The 21110-nt window shown below is 35.3% G+C and overlaps 1 protein-coding gene across 1 annotated transcript in view; it reads left to right on the forward strand.

Moving 5' to 3' along the window:
• The window catches only part of LOC103035651 (homer scaffold protein 1), a 263702-nt gene that overhangs the window by 174390 nt on the left and 68202 nt on the right, over window positions 1-21110 (forward strand). The window lies entirely within an intron of this gene.

A 21110-nucleotide genomic window follows, 5' to 3' on the forward strand; every position in this document is an offset into this window, starting at 1 on the left:
AGCGATCTCCCGATCATAGTGGCAGTGCTTTAGACCGCTGGACCACTCGACACACCCTTAATAGTTAATAAATAACTGGGATGTCTAAATTACTTTAAAAATGCTTTATATAACCTGTTTAAAGGATTATTTACAACTTACAACTGTATAAAATGTACAAAAAGTTAAATTGAAGATATATATGTTAATTCAACCTATGTAAAACAACAGAGTTTAAACATATAAGCTGCAATATAACAAAAGGCACGTTATATTAATATTGGCCTGTGTGTTAAAAGTATTAGCCCAATTATCAGATCCTTAAACAGGGGAACTTCTTATTTAAACCACGACTTCATGTAGAGAAAGACCTGCCCTGTAATTCAGCTGAAATAATAAAAATAATAAAAGAGAGAAGTGTGTTCCTCTGGTTCTGTTCTGCTGCTAGACTAAACTCTGCCTGAACTCCAGCTGTTTATATCCCACAAAACTCTGCTCCATTTGCAGTAATGACACACTGATCCAGAGTCAGATCCAGCTCTCTCTCTGGTGGAAAATCAGTCCTGAGTGATGGTCAGATCTCCGCAGGCCTCAGCGCTCGCCTCACACTCTAATTCTAACTTACGACGTCACGTCGCCGCTTTTCCGTACTGATTGCTCGGTTCTGGCTGCAGTGAGAGTCCGGCGGAGGCTTTAATCAGCCCGGCTGTGAATCACGTCATACTTTACTGGGCTTAACTTCAATATAACGTGCATTCTGTGTCTGCAGTATCACTGTTTAAACACTGTTTAACATTACATTATTTAAGTAATTTACTAGTGCATCTTAAAAATGTGAAAAATCACTGAAAAGTTACTTTATTTTAGTAATTCAGTTCAAAATGTGTAACATATTATGTATTATATAGATGTATAAAACACATCCAGAGTGATTTCCAAACCATCACTGATCATAAGTAAATTTTACATTTCATTTAAAGGAAATCAAGGGATCAGAGTCTGGAGGAAGAGTGGAGAGACACACAGTCCAAACTGCTCGAGGTCTAGTGTGAAGTTTCCACCAATCAGTGATGGTTTGGAGAGTCATGTCTGTCATCTGCTGGTGTTGATCCACTGTGTTTTATTATCAAGTCTAAAGTCAGTGCAGTTTTGTTTTCCCACAAAATCTTACAGCACTTCATATCTTACAGCTTCCCTCTGCTGATCTTGTATAGAGATGCGGATTTCATTTTCCAGCAGGACTTGGCACACTGCCAAGTACTGCCAAAAGTATCAGTTGGTCTCACCTTAAAATGTTTTTTGTTACATTAAAAACATTATGTGGCTGCTATGGCAAGAGGCAGGCTATGTGGCGTCAATGTATATACATCTATGTCGTCATGATCAGTACAGTGATGGCGGCGCTCTGAGATTTACATAAGCTGTGGGTTGTAAACAGTGGTTTTTAATAAGCTTCTTTTGCAGTTTTAAAGTTATTAATGCCTCGTTTTAAATGTCACCCTGGTAAAAAATATATACTTAATTGTACTTAAAGCATATTGAGAAATGTCTAAGTATGCTGTAAATATAACAGTAACAGATTGATCATTGTAGGTTTTTAAAAAGTACAATATAGTGTATTAAAAAAATAGACTACTATAAAGTACACTTTTAGTTTAATGTAATTCAATATACTTCTAAAATCCTTTTTTTCACATATACGTTTGTTAATTTGTATCAAAGCATTTTTTTAAAGCAGTTTCCCAAGGTGCTAAATATGCCCCAGAATCGCCTTTTGTAAAGAGTGCTGAGCGAAAAGCATGAAAATTACTGGATCTCGGAAAGCTGCAGGAGAGCGGATTTGAGCTATTCAACAAAGTTTAGTACTTTTATCATGTTTTACTACAATAAACGCCAATTTTGTGATCTTTTAGGTGACTTTAGGACCTCAGACTCTCCCGGAGATAAGTGCTTTCTCCACGTACAGAGCTGAACTGAAGCAGACTCTCTCCTCGTTACTCTTTAATACTCAGTGCATTAATCTCTCAATCCCGTGCTGAGGGGGGGTTATTGAGCGTGTTTTAGGGGGGAGGTCAGAGACGGCAGACGCTGTCTGTCTGCTCGTCAGCTCGTCCCTCAGGAGCTCTTATTCTGCTGGAGCTTCATCCCGACTTCCAGCACGAACCACCCCGAGCTCCAATCAATGAGCTGAAGAGCTTTATAAACATCACTGTTAAAGTGGGTCTACTTTCAGACAGACGTCTGGTGTTTGGTGTGTAAAATATTACATTAAATTTCATAAAAGTTCCAGATAAAAAAATATAAAACTAAAAATCTCAATACAACTAAAAACTGTGAAGCACTGTATGCCTGTATTAATGCTGAAACTTTAAAGTCCTAATTGACATAAAAAAAACTAAAAAAAAGTCCTAAAAATCATCCACGCCTTAATTCCCAGTAAACTAGATTACCCCTTGTAAAAGAAAAGTGTGTTAAGTATATATTTTTCTAAAAGTATACTGAACAAGGAAAAGTACATACTTTTTAAAAATAAAGTATGTACTTAAATACATGCTAAATGTACTCTTTTGGTCCAATTATGGAAACTGTATGTTTCAGTTGTAATTCATCTATATTTAAATACAACATTTAAGCGTTAATTTTTGCTTTTGAACAAACTTAAACATATATATATATATATATATATATGCTAAAAATTGTAGTACAGTGTATTGAAATATATTTTTATACCTAACGACGTATACTAGAAGTGTGCTACTTACAAAAGACAGGAACAAGAAGCATACATTGTACTCTAGTGTAAATAAATCACATATATTTAACAGCAATAATAGTGATACAGTTGTGATAATACTCATTTAATGTATTATATGGGCTATATGGGGTTACACATACATGAAGTAGTTTAGATGTTTAAATGTTACTTAAGTATATTTAAAATAGTTTCATTTTAGTACAGTTAAGTACACTTAGCACAATTTAAGTAAGACTTTTGTGCTATTTTCATATAATAAAAGTTATTCCATTTTAGCACTTTAATACTTTAAATATACTGATTAATAATAATGTGGCTACAAGAACACTTTAGTGCACTATAGCATAATAATACTGATTATACTTTAGTATACTTTTTTCTCTTTCAGTAGGGCAAACAAACACTAAACTAAAAATACTCTTCTCCATCATCGTCATTATTATTATTAACAATAGCAGGTAGAGCGTATCTGTTGAGTCGCTTTTTTGTTCTGGACACATATATCTAACAGTGTGTTGAACCTCTTTTGGCGTGTAAATGGATTCTGGTTCTGGATGGGTTGGGCTGGAGTGTTGCTCCCTGTGGAAATCACTTTGTTAACTGGATTGTTGCCCAGTCTGGCAGTAAACATCCCTTACCATCCCATCCCTGCCGTCATATTCCAGGATCTCACCGTCAAATTCCTGGAACCAACTGGCCAAAGAACCTCTACAGAGGAGAATACCCACTTAAAGTGAGTCTAAAATACAGCCCTGGAAATTTAAAAATAAGAGAGCACTTAAAAATGATGAGTTTCTTTAATTTTACCAAACTGAAAATCTCTGGAATATAATCAAGAGGAAGATGGATGATCACAAACCATCAAACCACCAAACTGAACTGCTTGAATTATTTTTGCACCAGGAGTAAAGCAGCATAAAGTTATCCAAAAGCAGTGTGTAAGACTGGTGGAGGAGAACATGATGCCAAGATGCATGAAAAAAAAACTGTGATTAAAAACCAGGATTATTCCAGCAAATATTGATTTCTAAACTCTTAAACTTAATGACAATATTTCTATTTGGGATTTGGGAGAAATGTTCATTTTACTCAAACATAAACCTATAAATAGCAAAATTATAGAGCAACTGAGCAAAATCATAAATATCTGATCAGTTTTTTTTTTTTTACAGAAACAGGGTTTAAACTCATGTTATGATGCTAACATCTTTACAGTGTAAAACCTATTTTTTGTAGAAAAATTTAAATATACAATCACTCTTTCTTTGCATTTTTTTTTTTTTAGTAAAACACATTATTCTGCTTTCTAAAATTAAAGGAATACTCAGCGCAAGTTATTAGTTACTGTTTTTAGCTTTTAGCTCTATTTATCCCCATTTATTAAAGACTTAATCGTGAGTTTAACAATGATTTAATAATATAACAGTGAAACAGAAAGTGGTCTGAATCTCTATAATCAGCTCTGGTCATGCAGAAGATGCATTATGTGATTCCATTTGCTGTAGTTACTGCTCTTGACTCACAGTCGCCGACTGGATCAGATATTTAGCATGCCGAATATCTGGCGGCCGTCTGCGACTCGGTGAGCATTTACTTTGATTTACTGTCAACATCGAATTATCACAGAGCTAAAAACTGGGCTAAAATTATGTAGCACGAACCTTGCATTAGAAGATAAAAACAGTACAAACAACATTAGCATTAGCCTAGCATTATAAAATAAAGTGAATGAAAACAAGGCAAAATAAGGCTGACTGGAGAACAGCATAGACCACAAAATAACATTTTTCATAGCATTTAACACACATATAACTTTATTTTACTTTTATTTTTATATGTTTTTTAACTTCTCTCAACAACTGATGTGCTATATGCTATCATGTACGCTAGCCACGAGCTAATACATTAGTGAAGGGAGATTACAGGAGGATTGGTAAAGGTGTGTTTATCATATTAAGAGGCAGATAACTGGTCTATATGATGCTGTGCAGTCTATGCTATATAGTGCTTTTACTGAGGGGAAATGGCCTGTACACTGAGATGGCTATTGATTGGCCTTTTAATGTGCATGCATGAACTTCCTGCATATGTGTGTGTGTTCGTGTGTGTGTGTGTTCGCGTGTGTGTGTGTGTGTGCATAAGAATAGTGAAAGGAAATGAAGACAGAAATAACAGACTGTGGTTTAACCTTTGAGCTCCTCCACATGTGAAACGATAGAGCGAGAGAGAGCGAGAGAGCGAAAAAAGGAGGTGAAGGGTGTAAGAGGAATAATTTGAGTGTTGTATATGAGCTGTATTGTCCTGACTGTGTACAAAAACACTATCGATTCATTTTAAAGACATGAATTATTCTTAATGCCCTGCTTGCAGACGTTCTAATGGAGCACCATGTTCTGATGGAGCTCTAAAAAACACACAGCAGAGCCATTATTACAATATAACTCCGTACTCCGTTTCTTTCTTTTTATATATAATTTAATATTAAAGACTATATTAAAGCTATACAGGAACACATGCTGACTCTTGTATTGTATTTTAATCTCAGTGTCTTCATGAGGGAGAGTCACCCGGAATAGTTTTCTCAGCGTCTTGAAGGAAGGAGTTCCTGGAGGTGCTGAACAATAGTTGCTGCTTCTTCACCATCTCAGTTCATCAGGTTTAGATCAGGGGATCAATGTGGAGAAATTACACTTTTTTACTGTTTGCTACAGAATTCCATATGTGTTCATTAATCGTTTTTTATCTCTTTAATATTAATCTGCTATGTAGAAAATACATTAAACAAGAAAATTAAGAAAAATATTGAATGAGAAGTCCAAAGTGTGTCCAAACTTTTGACTGGTACTGTATAAACTTTAATAACTAAAGCTTTATGTATTATAATGTGCATTTGTGTGTGTCTCTCTCTCTCTCTCTCTATATATATATATATATATATATATACATGTAGATAAAATCAAATTATATCAATATATATATATATATATATATATATATATATATATATATATATATATATATATATATATATATATATATATATATATATATATTCTATTCGAGTTGTGTTGGAACGTAAGGGGTTAAATTAAGTGGAGCCGTTGTCCCATGAGCTTGCATGATGTTCAGTTATTTTTAAGAAGTACCCGTATTTTGTTTAAGAAATAATCTATGTTGTACAGATTAGAGAGCTGAAGGTTTAAAGGGCAACTAAACCCCTTGATTTTTGCAAATTTTCTGCAGTTCAAATGTGAAAAATGCTAAAAAATTGGGAGGGGTAGTTTCGGAGGAGCACTGGGTGATGTATGGGTTTAGGGGTGTGGCAGAGAGTAATGTTTTATTACTTTAAAGGAACACATTTAAGCTATTAATGAAAAAAATAGGACTTAGATTAGTGTCTCTCTCTCTCTCTCTCTCTCTCTCCCTCTATATACACACACATATATATATATATATATATATGTTTCTCAGTAACATACTCTGGCCATATCTGATGGGACGTACTGCAGACTGTGTGTCCCCCTTCATACATGTTTCATAAGGACCACTGGCTCCTGGTGCCTTCCTGCTTCTGAGGGACAGACGAGATGGCTCCACTGTTCCACTCGTCCAGACTCCAAAGCCTTTCCTGTTTCATGATCATGCTGTTTTTTCTGTCCACCTTATTTTTCATGATGACGGAGGAAGACATTTTTGGGTGTGTCCTGTTTCCTGTTTGCATAGTATTTACTACATTTAAATAAGATGTAAAAATATTACTCAGCTACTTGGAGGTGTACATTTTTGGTTAGCATATTTTTGCGCACTATATACGGCATACTGTATTATAAGGCACACTATCAAAGTGAAACGAGTGCTGGATGTTAATCTACACACATTTTCTCCTTAAAACATTTTATTTGGGTGAGTAAAGCACTTCTGTTTATTTACAGTATGCTTAGATTTACAATATATTTGAACAGCGTAGTTAGCAGCAGCGCTAGCTGCAGTTAGCAGCGTGAAGCGCTAGTAAACACCACCCAATAGCGCTGGACTAAAGAATCCTGAGTGTTCCGGTAACCCAAGGTGCTATTATCTAATAGTTCATCCCACATATACTCGCCTCTGAATGGAGAAAGAGCTAGCGCTGCGGTTAGCGGCTAATGCTAATGCTGCTGCACCCAGCCTTAGTGCTGGAGAACCTTCACTGAAAACTCACCCTTATAACACTGTGCTTCAATAGAGTGGCCTTACTGCTCCTGACTGGTAGAATTATAAGATATTATAAGATAAGATAAGATAAGATAAGATACAGTAAAATGAGATAAGATAAGATAAGATAAGGTAATATAAGATAAGATAAGATAATATAATATAAGATAAGATAAGATAAGGTAAACTAAGGTAAGGTAATATAAGATAAGATAAGATAAAATAAGATAAGATACTGTGCAGATACTGTAAGATAAGATAAGGTACAGTACGGTAAGATAAGATAAGATAAGGTACAGTACGGTAAGATAAGATAAGATAAGGTACAGTACGGTAAGATAAGATAAGATAAGATAAGATAAGATAAGGTACAGTACGGTAAGATAAGATAAGATAAGGTACAGTACGGTAAGATAAGATAAGATAAGGTACAGTACGGTAAGATAAGATAAGGTACAGTACGGTAAGATAAGATAAGATAAGGTACAGTACGGTAAGATAAGATAAGATAAGATAAGGTACAGTACGGTAAGATAAGATAAGATAAGATAAGGTACAGTACGGTAAGATAAGATAAGATAAGATAAGGTACAGTACGGTAAGATAAGATAAGATAAGATAAGATAAGATAAGATAAGGTACAGTACGGTAAGATAAGATAAGATAAGATAAGGTACAGTACGGTAAGATAAGATAAGGTACAGTACGGTAAGATAAGATAAGATAAGGTACAGTACGGTAAGATAAGATAAGATAAGGTACAGTACGGTAAGATAAGATAAGATAAGATAAGATAAGATAAGATAAGATAAGATAAGATAAGGTACAGTACGGTAAGATAAGATAAGATAAGATAAGGTACAGTACGGTAAGATAAGATAAGATAAGATAAGATAAGGTACAGTACAGTACGGTAAGATAAGATAAGATAAGATAAGATAAGATAAGGTACAGTACGGTAAGATAAGATAAGATAAGATAAGATAAGGTACAGTACAGTACGGTAAGATAAGATAAGATAAGATAAGATAAGGTACAGTACGGTAAGATAAGATAAGATAAGATAAGGTACAGTACGGTAAGATAAGATAAGATAAGATAAGGTACAGTACGGTAAGATAAGATAAGATAAGATAAGATAAGATAAGGTACAGTACGGTAAGATAAGATAAGATAAGGTACAGTACGGTAAGATAAGATAAGATAAGATAAGGTACAGTACGGTAAGATAAGATAAGGTAAAGTATAGTAAGATAAGATAAGATCATGTTGTTAAAACAGATCAAGACAAACAGAACAGAAAAGACAGACAAGGCTGTCAGTAAACTTGTGTTTAATCAGGGTAAAACCAGCTCACTGAGAAACATCTCAAATCATAACCAGTAGCAGCAATAAATTTAATATTAGTGTTTTTATTTGTGATGATGTGTGAGAACATAAACCACATAAACAGATCTGTTTTAGAGCGTGTGAAAATTAAGACACTTCATCAGAACACTGCAGAAACAGGCTATAAATAACATTCATCATCGCGCGTGTGTGTGTGGGGTGTGTGTGTGTACTGTGTGTGTGTGTGTGTGTGTGTGTGTGTGTGTATTGTGGTTAAAAGCTGCACATTTGTTGTAACCGTTTCTGTCAGAGCCGTAATTCTTCATCATATGAACTGAACTGCCTGAACTGCACCCACCTCACCGGCCCACCCTGAACTCACACTAACACATGCCCACCACATAAACACGGCCAACCATGATTACACACTGGAGAACTCAGAACACCTTCCAGCCACACCACCACATGACCTTGCTTAGATTATAAAAACATAAATCATATTTTGGGTTAATTCATCCTGAGCTCACTGTTCCAGAAGTGTTAGAGCCCTATTTTACATTCTGTGCAAAGGGTCATCATGATGCTAATTGCTATCTTACACCTCTTACAAACAGTCTATTTTCACACCTTGCACCCGTGCTGTTAAAATAGCTTCTTAGTAGTTTAGGAATAAATGTACACTGATGGTGTGGAAATGAGGTGTGTTCAGGTAAATTCCTGGCATGTTTCTATCTTCAGTCTTAGTGCGCCACTGACTGATTAAAACCCTGACAACAATCTCTGCTGAGATGCACAAAAGCACCATGCTGTAAAGGTACGAATGTGCTAAAGTCAGAGCTCACCCGACTCTTAAAGGGAATGACAACTGACACTCTGATTGGTTTATTTCACTTTACGGCCAAAATTAACCACACCCATGATTAATTATGAGAATTAGTACACGCCTTTTGCACGTTTTGAGCTGCGTAAGGCATATTTTTTGCACCCTTGCAATAGCAAAGACACAACGACATGCTGTAAATCTGCACAAACTATAAAGAAAAACATTTGGAATTAATCAGACTACAAAAAAGGGTATCACTTTAAAATAAGGCTCCTTTATAAAGAACAACACATAAATAGAAATAACAAAAGTGAAAATCACTTTTTTTTACATTTTATCTAATGAAATAATATAGAAAGTCCGTTTAGTCATTTAATCTGTTGTTTTTATAGTTTAAATGATTAAAGTTATTAAGAGAAATGTTAATGATGACTGATAAATAAGACAAAGTAAGATAAGCATCTAGTAAGATCTGAGGTTTAACAGTATAAACGAATGTGGAATCACTATTTGGTACATGACAGGCAGCTGTTGCCCTTCCTATGTATGTGTTGTAACTGCTTATTAATGCTTTATAACCCAATTAATAATATATATTAGTAAACTTTTTCTAAACTATTTGTAAAGGAGCCTTATTTTAGTGTGGAATCAAAAAAGTGTGCTGAAATTTAAGTATTTTTAGTTACAACACACATATTACACTGTCTCAACACATGGATGGCAGGTAATACATTCTTTATACTAATATACAAAAAAAATAATGTATTACATGCCATCCATGTGTTGAGACAGTGAGACTTGGTCTGTTTATAAAGTAAATCTTTGAGATTATTTGAATGTGTGTTTTAACTAATAATATTTTAATTTCAGGAATTATAATATATTATGTATCATAAATTATTTGAGCAATATTGTACAAATTGAATAATTGTAATTAGGTAATATTGTATGCAGAAATTAAGTAAAGTTTACTAAAAGAAAGGATTGACTGAAGTTCACTTATTTACTCTGTGTAACATTTAAATCTTGAAGTTCGAGTTGAAGTTACTTAAATTTATCTCAAATTAAATTTACTTAAAAAAAAGCAAATGCAGAAAGTTGCGAAACTTTTTTTTTTAAAGTAAATTTTATTTATAATTGTAGTACATTGACTAGTACTGTATATCAGTAAGTTCTTGCCAGTACTCAGCCCTAGACCTCACTCAGTGTACCCTGGTCCATCATTATTGGTGCATTGTGTCCATGTCTTCTTAAAGACTCTAAAAATACTTTACAATACAGAATCTCCACCTTTATTCTGACACAGTGTCCCGCTGCATTCAGCGTATTGTTCTGGGGGGAGGAGGAGCCTGTGCAGATGATTTGCTGGAACAATAGCTGGTGCTGAATGATCTCTGCGTTCAGTAAAGCGTAGGAAACGCTCGCTCTGTGATGAATCTCAGAGGAGAGCAGTGTGTGTGTGTGTGTGTGTGTGTGGATAAGCAGACAAAGTGCATTGTGAGTGCCGTTTCCTATATTATGGCCGTGTTGGAGCAGAACGTCTCCTGCATGCTGTTCTGGAGGCTCTGTGATGTATTGTGGGTTGGTTTCCTCAGAGGATGCTCTCCGGCTGGGGAACCTTCCCTCGGTTCCGTGTTTTCTTTGTTAGAAGAACTCGAGCAGCTGGACTGATGACAAGCAGTGAAATGTGTTTTAGGAGACTGAAAGAGAAAAATACAGAGCAAATAAACTCAATAAAATCATTTAGACGAATACTAAATAGTGGGTTTAAAAAAAACACACATTATAACCCGATTTCTGCAAATATGTTACTTAGCAACCACCTAGCAATCACTTAACACCAGAGCAACACCTTAGCAGCCACATTAGCAACCACCTAGCAACTTGTGCTGGAGCTGTGCTGGATCTGTGTTAAAGTTGTGCTGGACTTGTGCTGGAGCTGTGCTGGATCTGTGTTAAAGTTGTGCTGGAGTTGTGCTGGAGCTGTGCTGGATCCGTGCAGATCTGGATCTGGGCTGGAGTTGTGCTGGAGTTGTGCTAGAGCTGTGCTGGAGTTGTGCTGGATCTTTGCTGGATCTTTGCTGGAGTTGTGCTGGATCTTTGCTGGAGTTGAACTGGATCTATGTTGAAGTTGTGCTGGAGCTGTGCTGCAGTTGTGCTGGATCTGTGCTGGATCTTTGCTTGGGCTGTGATGGATCTGTGCTGGAGTTGTGATGGAGCTGTACCGGAGATGTGCTGGATCTGTGCAGATCTGGATCTGTGCTGGAGTTGTGCTGGATCTATGTTGAAGTTGTGTTGAACTTGTGCTGGAGTTGTGCTGGAGTTGTGCTGCAGCTGTGCTGGATCTGTGCTGGATCTTTGCTGGAGCTGTGCTGGATCTATGTTGAAGTTGTGTTGAAGTTGTGCTGGAGTTGTGCTGGAGTTATGCTGGAGCTGTACTGAAGGTGTACTGGAGCTGTGCTGGAGCTGTGCTGGATCTGTGCTGGAGCTGTGCTGGAGCTGTGCTGGAGTTGTGCTGGAGCTGTGCTGGAGTTGTGCTGGTACAGTGCTGGATCTGTGCTGGAGCTGTGCTGGAGTTGTGAATATTTCTGGAGCTGTTATTATTTCAGGCAGAATGCTCGGCTGGGCTTCGGGTTGTCGGGTTGTCTTGGCGCATTAGGTGGACAGAATGGAGACGAGGGTCAGTTATTACTGCTGTTCAGTGAATCATCGGTTTGGGGAATTTGGTCAAACCTCTGCTGAACTTTGACCTTCATTCTACTGTTCATTTTTCTTTATTTGTGTACGGTCTTTCAGACAGAATATGCAGAATATCCTGATATATTCTGTATATCTTAGTTATTTATCTAGTGCAACAGGAGTGATACTTATCTCTAGAGTTATTCTGTATGTCTGAATGTTTGTGGACATTTATTTTAATGAATGAAATCAGCTACTGCAGGTTTCACCCACTGCTGTTCTCTGAAATGACTCATTTTCTTTAGATGAGTCTAAAATCATGACCTCACTTTGCTGCTGGATATAAATATATATAAACGAATCATTTACTGTAAAGACCAAATCATTTATACCACATGCTGAATCATTTTTTTTCTGAAGAGCAAATAATTTTCTTCAGATAACGAGTTATTTATAGTAAACGCTGATCCTTTATGTGAATCCAACATCCTGGATTAAACTCTTTTTAATACCCTTGGGTCCTATAGTACACCCTGCTCAAGGTGGTCTGGACGTGAGGTGTGTTCAGGTAAATTTCTGGCCTGTTTCTATTTTGGCAACAGAAAACACAGGTGCGCCACTGAAACTAAAACCCTGACAACAGTCAACAGTCAGCCGCAACATCCTATATTAGCCGTGCGCACATACACCAACTATACATGCTGCAGAGCGCAAATCCAGCTTTAACACCAATAATAAACAGAATAAAGAGTAAAATAACATTACTGTTCTCTTAAATGAGCTGCTGGTGTATCTTCACAGCGTGAACCCGCAGGTCAGTATCTGTCTCTGCTGAGACTGAGCACAAAAACGCCACACTGTTAAGATACGAACGCGCCAAAGTCAGAGCTCACCCGGCTCTTAAAGGGAAAGACGATTGGCACACTGATTTATTATTGTTTTTTTTGTTCACGTTACGTCCAAAATTAAACACACCCATGATTAATTAAGAGAATTAGAACATGCCCTCATGATACCACATGCTCTAAATCCAGCTGCGCAATACGCAATTGACCGTTGTGCTATGGATCCCTAAAATATGGTTCTTTATATCACAAGAAAGACAAAATGAACAGTTGTCCCAGTACATTTGTTCATGTAGTTTACGTTATATTTGTATTTATTGTGTTGTGTCTTGTAGTAAAGCATTGTGTCCATTAGGTCAGTTCATGTTATTCCCCTCAGTTCAGTTTAGGAGAGTCCCTAAGCTACAGAGAGCAGCGAACCTGGATGTCGAGTTCTCTTTAGTATTGGTCAGATTTACTTTTGAAGTGATTACTCTGTTTCACAAGCAGATTGTGGGGTTTTTTAATGTGCTGTAGCACACAACTCATTTCCTTTCTTACAGCTCAAACCTCAGCTTTCAAGAAATAGTGGCCTCATGAATGAGGAACTATGATGGCGCATTGATACTCGACACATGGAAGTCTGATACGTCATTTTAATGAGTATTGTTGATATACAGCTCTGGAAAAAATGAGACCATTTAAAAAAGGATGAGTTTCTTTGATTTTGTAAAATACATCACCAGGAGTAAAGCAGCATAAAGTTATCCAAAAGCAGTGTGTAAGACTGGAGGAGGAGAACATGATGCCAAGATGCATGAAAAAAAAAACTGTGATTAAAAATCATGGTTATTCCACCAAATATTGATTATTTCTGAACTCTTAAAACTTTATGAATATGAACTTGTTTTCTTTGCATTATTTGAGGTCTGAAAGTTCTGCATCTTTTTTTGTTATTTCAGTCATTTCTCATTTTCTGTAAATAAATGCTCTAAATGAGAATATTTTTAATTGGAATTTGGGAGAAATGTTGTCTGTAGTTTATAGAATAAAACAACAATGTTCATTTTACTCAAACATAAACCTATAAATAGTAAAATCAGAGAAATTGATTTGGAAACTGAAGCGGTCTTTTAATTTCTTTTTCCCCGCTTAGAGCATTTATTTGCAGAAATAACAAAAAAGATGCAGAGGTTTCAGACTTTGAATAATGCAAAGAAAACAAGTTTATATATTTATAAAGTTTTAAGAGTTCAGAAATAAATATTTGGTGGAATAATCCTGGTTGGTTTTTAATCACAGTTTTCTTCGTGCATCTTGGCATCATGTTCTCCTCCACCAGTCTTACACACTGCTTTTGGATAACTTTATGCTGCTTTACTCCTGGTGTAAAAATTCAAGCAGTTCAATTTGGTGGTTTGATGGTTTGTGATCATCCATCTTGGTCTCTCATTTTTTTATTTTATATATATGTATATAATCACAGAATGTACAGTATGGATAGTATAGTACAGTAGAGCCAATTTGTGTCAGAAAATTGAGCTGATAAATGTTACCCTGGTCCACCAGGCTCAGAAATTATACCCTTAAATCAAAACTAAAACCAAGAACTGAAGAACGCTCCAAACTTCCTGGAAAAATATGACAAGTATGAGAACTGCAGTGTAATTTTTCTGAAATCCCTGCTATAACTCAACTCGCTTTGCTTCACATTAGCATTCCCCCGTCCGGCTGAGACTTGGCTGCACGACTGAAGGCCACGATATACTTCATTTCTTGGGAAGGAAAATAGTGGAGCAGTTCCCTCCTGTGGCTGGAGACTGGCAGATCAGCAGGGCAGACCCAACCCAAACCGGGGGACGGTGTGGTCTCTCGCTGGGTGGAGACAACTGGAGGCCCAGCATGACTGAAGACTCCTGGTTGTAAAGACGCTCCAAAGCCTACAATTTACTGAACGCTGTAGAAATCCTGCTGAGACGGTGTATAGAGAGAAGGTCACATGGTCATACAGTACAGGCCAAAAGTTTGGACAATGCGTTTTCTTTATTTTCATGACTATTTACATTGTAATAAAAAATGAGCTGAACCTCCACAGTCACCGGACCTGAACCCAATCCAGATGGTTTGGGGTGAGCTGGAGCACAGAGTGAAGAAGACAAATGAGCAACAAGTGCTAATAAACACCTCTGGGAACTCCTTCCTTCATTTCAGGTGGCCACCTCTTGAAGCTCATTGAGAGAATGATGCCAAGAGTGTGCAAAGCAGTAATCAGAGCAAAGGGGGGCTATTTTGAAGAAACTAGAATATAAAACATGTTTTTTATTAGTTATTTCGCCTTTTTTTGTTAAGTTTTGTTAAGTTCAGGTACATTTTTGAAAATTACCTAGAAATATTTAATTCTCTAAAATTGATCTGGTGTGTATATGTGAAATGTGTCCTTTGTATGTTATTTTATTGTGTGTGTAAATGTGTGTATATAGTGTGACTGTAGCCAGGTTTTAATTGCTGTAGTGCCGGATGCAGTCCTCCAGGTGAACGTGGTTGTTTCCGGTTGAGAGTATGCTGTGCGCTATTGGCTGCTGCTTCTCACCGGTGTGTGGATTCTGTGTTCTGAGTATGAATGATTGTGTTTAAAACGAGTAAATTGTAAAGCGTATTTTGGTTTATAGAAAGGCGATTTATGTATAAGTTGAACTTTTATTCATTCATTGATTTATTCTGTTTAAAAAACAAACAAAAAAACAACTTTACGCTTTCAATTTTAGGGGTGCTGAGACTCAATGCCCCTGGATTCAAAATACTCAATTCTTTAGGCCTAAAAATAATAATTTATTGGACTATAAGCTCTAATTGAACTATTTTAATGCCTCTTTCTTCTGAAGGGATAAAAAACAGTCCATAAAACATTGTGTGATGTTTTCCACCAAATATCTCTCCCTAAAATAAAACAATGGGAAGCCATGTCTGCAGATATTAAAGATGATTACAGTGGTGGAGCTCTGAGGCAGGTTGTTTCCGGTTGAGAGTACGCTGTGTGCTATTGGCTGCTGCTTCTAACCGGTGTGTGGATTCTGAGTTCTGAGTATGAATGGTTGTGTTTAAAACAAGTAAATTGTAAAGAGTCTTTTGGTATCTAGAAAGGTACTAAATGTATAAGTTGAACTTTTATTCATTCAATCATTTATTTATTCTGTTTAAAAAACAAACCAAAAAACAACTTTACGCTTTCAATTTTAGGGGTCGGGGACTCAAACCCCAACTAAAAAGGGCAAGCGACATCCCTGGATTCAACAAAAATAATAATTTATTAGACTCTAATTGAACTATTTTAATGCCTCTTTCTTCTGTAGGGATAAAAAACAGTCAATAAAACAGTGTGTGATGTTTTCCACCAAATATCTCTCCCTAAAATAAAACAATGAGAAGCCATGTCTGCAGATATTAAAGATGATTACAGTGGTGGAGCTCTGAGGCAGGTTGTGGCCGGTTGTGGCCGGCTGGTGGAGGGTGGCACACATGAAACGGTGGTGGTTTAGCGTGGGGGTGAGGGTGACCCCAGAGCGCCTCCTCCTGCAGATGTTCTGGCTCTCACTCTGTTTCACGGGCAAAAAGAAAGTGTTTTTTTCCCCTCAGAACCACATGTAATTATATCGTCTTGAGCTTGCCCTCTTCTGAAACGGCGGTCGGTCGCTCATGGAAAAGCTTTTTAAGGTGGAGCTGAGATGAAAGCTGCTGCGATGGCGGGGGTTGGCTGGATTGGGGGACTTTATAGGGGAACATTTTTTCACAATGGAGTCGTAACTTCTGTCTTTGTGAAGGAGGAAGCTTTTTAAATCAGACGTTTGTTTGTCGCACTGCAAAAATAAAGAAATTAACTACAGAAATAGATCTGGAAAAAAAATAAGACCACTTTAAAAATTGAAAACCTCTGGAATAAAACCAAGAAGAATGATGATGATCAAGCTGAAGTGCTTGAATTTTTGCAGCAGGAGTAAAGCAGCATAAAGTTATCCAAAAGCAGTGTGTAAGACTGGTGGAGGAGGAGAACATGATGCCAAGATGCATGAAGAAAAAGTTGTGATTAAAAACCAACCAGGGTTATTCCACCAAATATCGATTATTTCTGAACTCTTAAAACTTTATGAATATGAACTTGTTGTTTTCTTTGCATTATTTGAGGTCTGAAAGCTCTGCATCTTTTTTATTTTTTATGTTATTTCAGCCATTTCTCATTTTATGCAAAAAAAAATTAAAATGCTCTAAATGACAATATTTCTTTTATTTAAAAATTGTTGTGGTGTTGTTGTGGCATCACTAGTGAGTGATAGGATGAGTCCTAATGAATGGATTAGGTAATTGTCTGTGTAAGCTGGGGAGAAAATGGGATAAATACTAGAAATAAAATTAAAAAAAAAACAGATCAATAAAATGAGATAAATAACACACTTATTTAGTTAGCAAATATTTCATGACATTTTTTTATTTAGTATTACTTTATGTGGAAAAAAAAAAAGTTTTTTTGGGTTCTAGTTACGGTGGCCGAGAAAGCCCAGCGCAGTGCAAATTGAAAAGCGCTGCAAAAGCACAAAACACATCCATCAAAATTACAACACAGGCGCAGCAAATAGAAAAACGCGCTGCAAATACAACCACAACACAACGGAAGTGAGTCACAACACAACGGAATTTTCCCGGGGGACCTTAAAAGATGCTGTACCAGCTGTATACAAAGAACAATAAGTGGCAAACAAGCTTCTGAAAAGTAAGTTATGTTTATTACCTGTGATTACCACGGTTGTGTGCATATTATTAAAAGTTCTGCTTCACAAAACGCCTTGTTTGCCACTTATTGTCCTTTGTACACATAGTGAAGTCCGAGACGTTACTGAAGACGCAGCTTAGCTGGTACAGCATCTTTTAAGGTCCCCCGGGAAAATTCCGTTGTGTTGTGACTCACTTCCGTTGTGTTGTGGTTGTATTTGCAGCGCGTTTTTCTATTTGCACTGCGTTGGGCTTTCTCGGCCACCGTATCTAGTAGATAAAAGTATGATTAAAAAGTGAGCATTGTGATGTGATTATATAAAAATGGATCAGCTGTCTCATTTCCCCAATTACTGTTCTTGGTGAAAGAGCGACCTCTGGTGGTCAGTTTTAGAAAATTACCTCTGTGTGATCCTATTTATATATGTATACTCTATTTTCATATATCATTGAGCATATATTTTAATAGCAATATATTAGCATGTAAGAAACTATATTTTTATTACTGTACAATAAAATAAATATGATTCAAATATGTTAAGTTTTCTACTCTGTTCTACTCTGTTCCTTTAGTAGTTTAATAGAGTAATAAAAACTTAATTCTAATCAGAACCAGGTATTTTAAACATCCAGGGCTTAGTCTATATATACAGAACTATGTTTCCTCTAAATCTCTAAATATATATTTTCCCTGTTAAATCAGCTATAGAAACTATTTGTCAAGTTATCTGAATGAATTGTATGTCTAAACTAATACGCCCATATAACAATATATTTTTTACTGCTCTATCTGTGATTCTGATACTTTCTATTCTATTGTATTTTTGCTTTTTCTTCAGTTAAGATACAAAATCACCCAAAAAGTGAGTAATTTATAATTTATTTTTGTAAAAACAATATTTTTTAGTTTTTAGTTTTTATCCTAAGATTGTACATATAGTTGTTTTTTCTACTGGTAGATTATAATCCATTACACAATTATACATATATAAAGATGGGGAAAAGAAAACCCTTAGAAAAAGTAAAATACTATCCTACAAAGGATGCAAATCACATAATTCACTATTTGTAAAAAATATATACATTTCTGCAGTATTATTGTATGTATTGTTCCTAGAGCTTACATTTACATTATGCCAGTATAACATACAGTAGCTTTTATAAGACTCTCAGAGTAATTTGTAATTTGTAATTTATAATAATCCATGTAATTTGATTGTTTGCTTTTCATTCATATTAAACTCCCACCTGCTGCCTTTTAGGTTTAATTGAGCTTTTGATTGCATTGCATTCATCTCTACAGGGACTAAATACATTTGCACATATATACAGTGTGGTTAAGTATCTTTATGTGCATCACATTAGTGTGCAGTAGAGGGCAGCAGTCAGGCAGGATCAGTGCAGCTTCTTTTTATTTATATTTTTTTCTCATGTGAACACACTAACATAAAGCAGCAGTCTACATAAAATTTTTAATTTTAAAACAAAAACAATAGTATTACTGAATTAGAAGGATACAAAATAATTTTATCTAATTAACAGTATCAGTTAGGGGTGTGTCTTATAGTGTTTTACACAATAATAATGTTAGAATTTTCTTATTGATAAAATTAAATCCATATTGTGAAAATAGTGTCTGCATTGTTGTGTTTTTAAAATTCACTGTGAAGCTTTAAGAGTATTTTTTTGTATAGCTGAGCTGTTTATGTTTGGAGTTCATATGATTGCGCTAAATATTCTCCACTTTTTTGTTAAATATATATATATTTAGGTTACATTATTCGTTTTGTTTTATTATTATTTTATTTAGTTCAAAATAAAGTGAAAGACTAAAAGACTGAAACTGTACATATATATATACATACTGTACACTGTATATATATAGTAGTAAAGTAAAAATAATACTCCAGTAAAGTAAAAATACAGTATTTTATTACTTAAGTACACAGTAGTGAGGTAAAAATAATACTCCAGTAGATACAGATACAGTATTTTAGTACTTAAGTAGTTTCATTATTAAAGTAAAATAATACTCCAGTAGATTCAAATACAGTATTTTAGTTTTTAAGTACAGTAGTATTGAGATAAAAATAATACTCCAGTAAATACAGACACTGTATTTTAGTACTTAATACAGTAGTAGTGAAGTAAAAATAATACTTCAGTAGGTACAGATACAGCACTTTAGTACTTAAGTAGTTTCATTACTAAAGTAAAATAATACTCCAGTAGATACAGATACAGTATTTTAGTATTTAAGTACAGCAGTAGTAAAGTAAAATAATACTCCAGTAGATACAGATACAGTATTTTAGTATTTAAGTACAGTAGTAGTAAAGTAAAATAATACTCCAGTAGATACAGATACAGTATTTTAGTATTTAAGTACAGTAGTAGTAAAGTAAAATAATACTCCAGTAGATACAGATACAGTATTTTAGTATTTAAGTACAGTAGTAGTAAAGTAAAATAATACTCCAGTAGATACAGATACAGTATTTTAGTATTTAAGTACAGTAGTAGTAAAGTAAAATAATACTCCAGTAGATACAGATACAGTATTTTAGTATTTAAGTACAGTAGTACTAAAGTAAAATAATACTCCAGTAGATACCGATACAGTATTTCAGTTTTTAAGTACAGTAGTACTAAAGTAAAATAATACTCCAGTAGATACAGATACAGTATTTTAGTACTGTAGGAAAAAATAATACTCCAGTAGATACAGATACAGTATTTTAGTATTTAGGTACACAGTAGTGAAGTAGTTTAAATGTTTTACTTCTCTGTTCTTCACACCGCTACAGTCTGCTGTAGAAGAGGACTCAGTAAAGGTTTTTATTGGTTGGCAGGGTGAGTTTGCTGCTCTGATGCTGATGATTAATGGCTCGTCCTGTATGTGGTGTGAAATAGATGAACTCATGTGACGCCCACGAGGGCCAGGACGGGTGACACCAACACGTTCTCCGGACGCACCACACCAACGAGCGGAAACATAGAAACGCTTACAGAATCAGTACTTTCCTCCTGCTGCACTGTCCCACTTATATACCCTCACAGTATCATATATACCGTATACTGTATATCTCTAAAAACATCACCTTCACTGGAGGAAGAAAAAACCTGCCTAATGTAAGTCACTGTGAAAAGAGTTTATCCTACATTGTTTTGGAGCATTTCTATTCATTCAGCTCTGGAAAAATTAAGAGAGCACGTCAGTTTCTGAATCAGTTTCTCTGATTTTGCTATTTATAGGTTTATGTTTGAGTAAAATGAACATTGTTGTTTTATTCTATAAACTACAGACAACATTTCTCCCAAATTACAAATAGAAATATTCTCATTTAGAGCATTTATTTACAGAAAATGAGAAATGACTGAAATAACAAAAAAGATGCAGAACTTTCAGACCTCAAATAATGCAAAGAAAACAAGTTCATATTCATAAAGTTTTAAGAGTTCAGAAATAATCAATATTTGGTGGAATATCCGTGTGGTTTTCATGCATCTTGGCATCATGTTCTCCTCCACCAGTCTTACACACTGCTGGATAACTTTATGCTGCTTTACTCCTGGTGTAAAAATTCAAGCAGTTCAGCTTGATTTGATGGATTGTGATTATCCATCATACTTCTAAAGTTTTATATATATATATATATATATATATATATATATATATATATATATATATATATATATATATATAAGTATATATATAAATATATATATAGTAATCAATTAACTAAGTAAGTAATGAAGCTGATTATTT

This window comes from Astyanax mexicanus, chromosome 17, assembly GCF_023375975.1.
Source record: "Astyanax mexicanus isolate ESR-SI-001 chromosome 17, AstMex3_surface, whole genome shotgun sequence".
NCBI lineage: Eukaryota > Metazoa > Chordata > Actinopteri > Characiformes > Acestrorhamphidae > Astyanax > Astyanax mexicanus.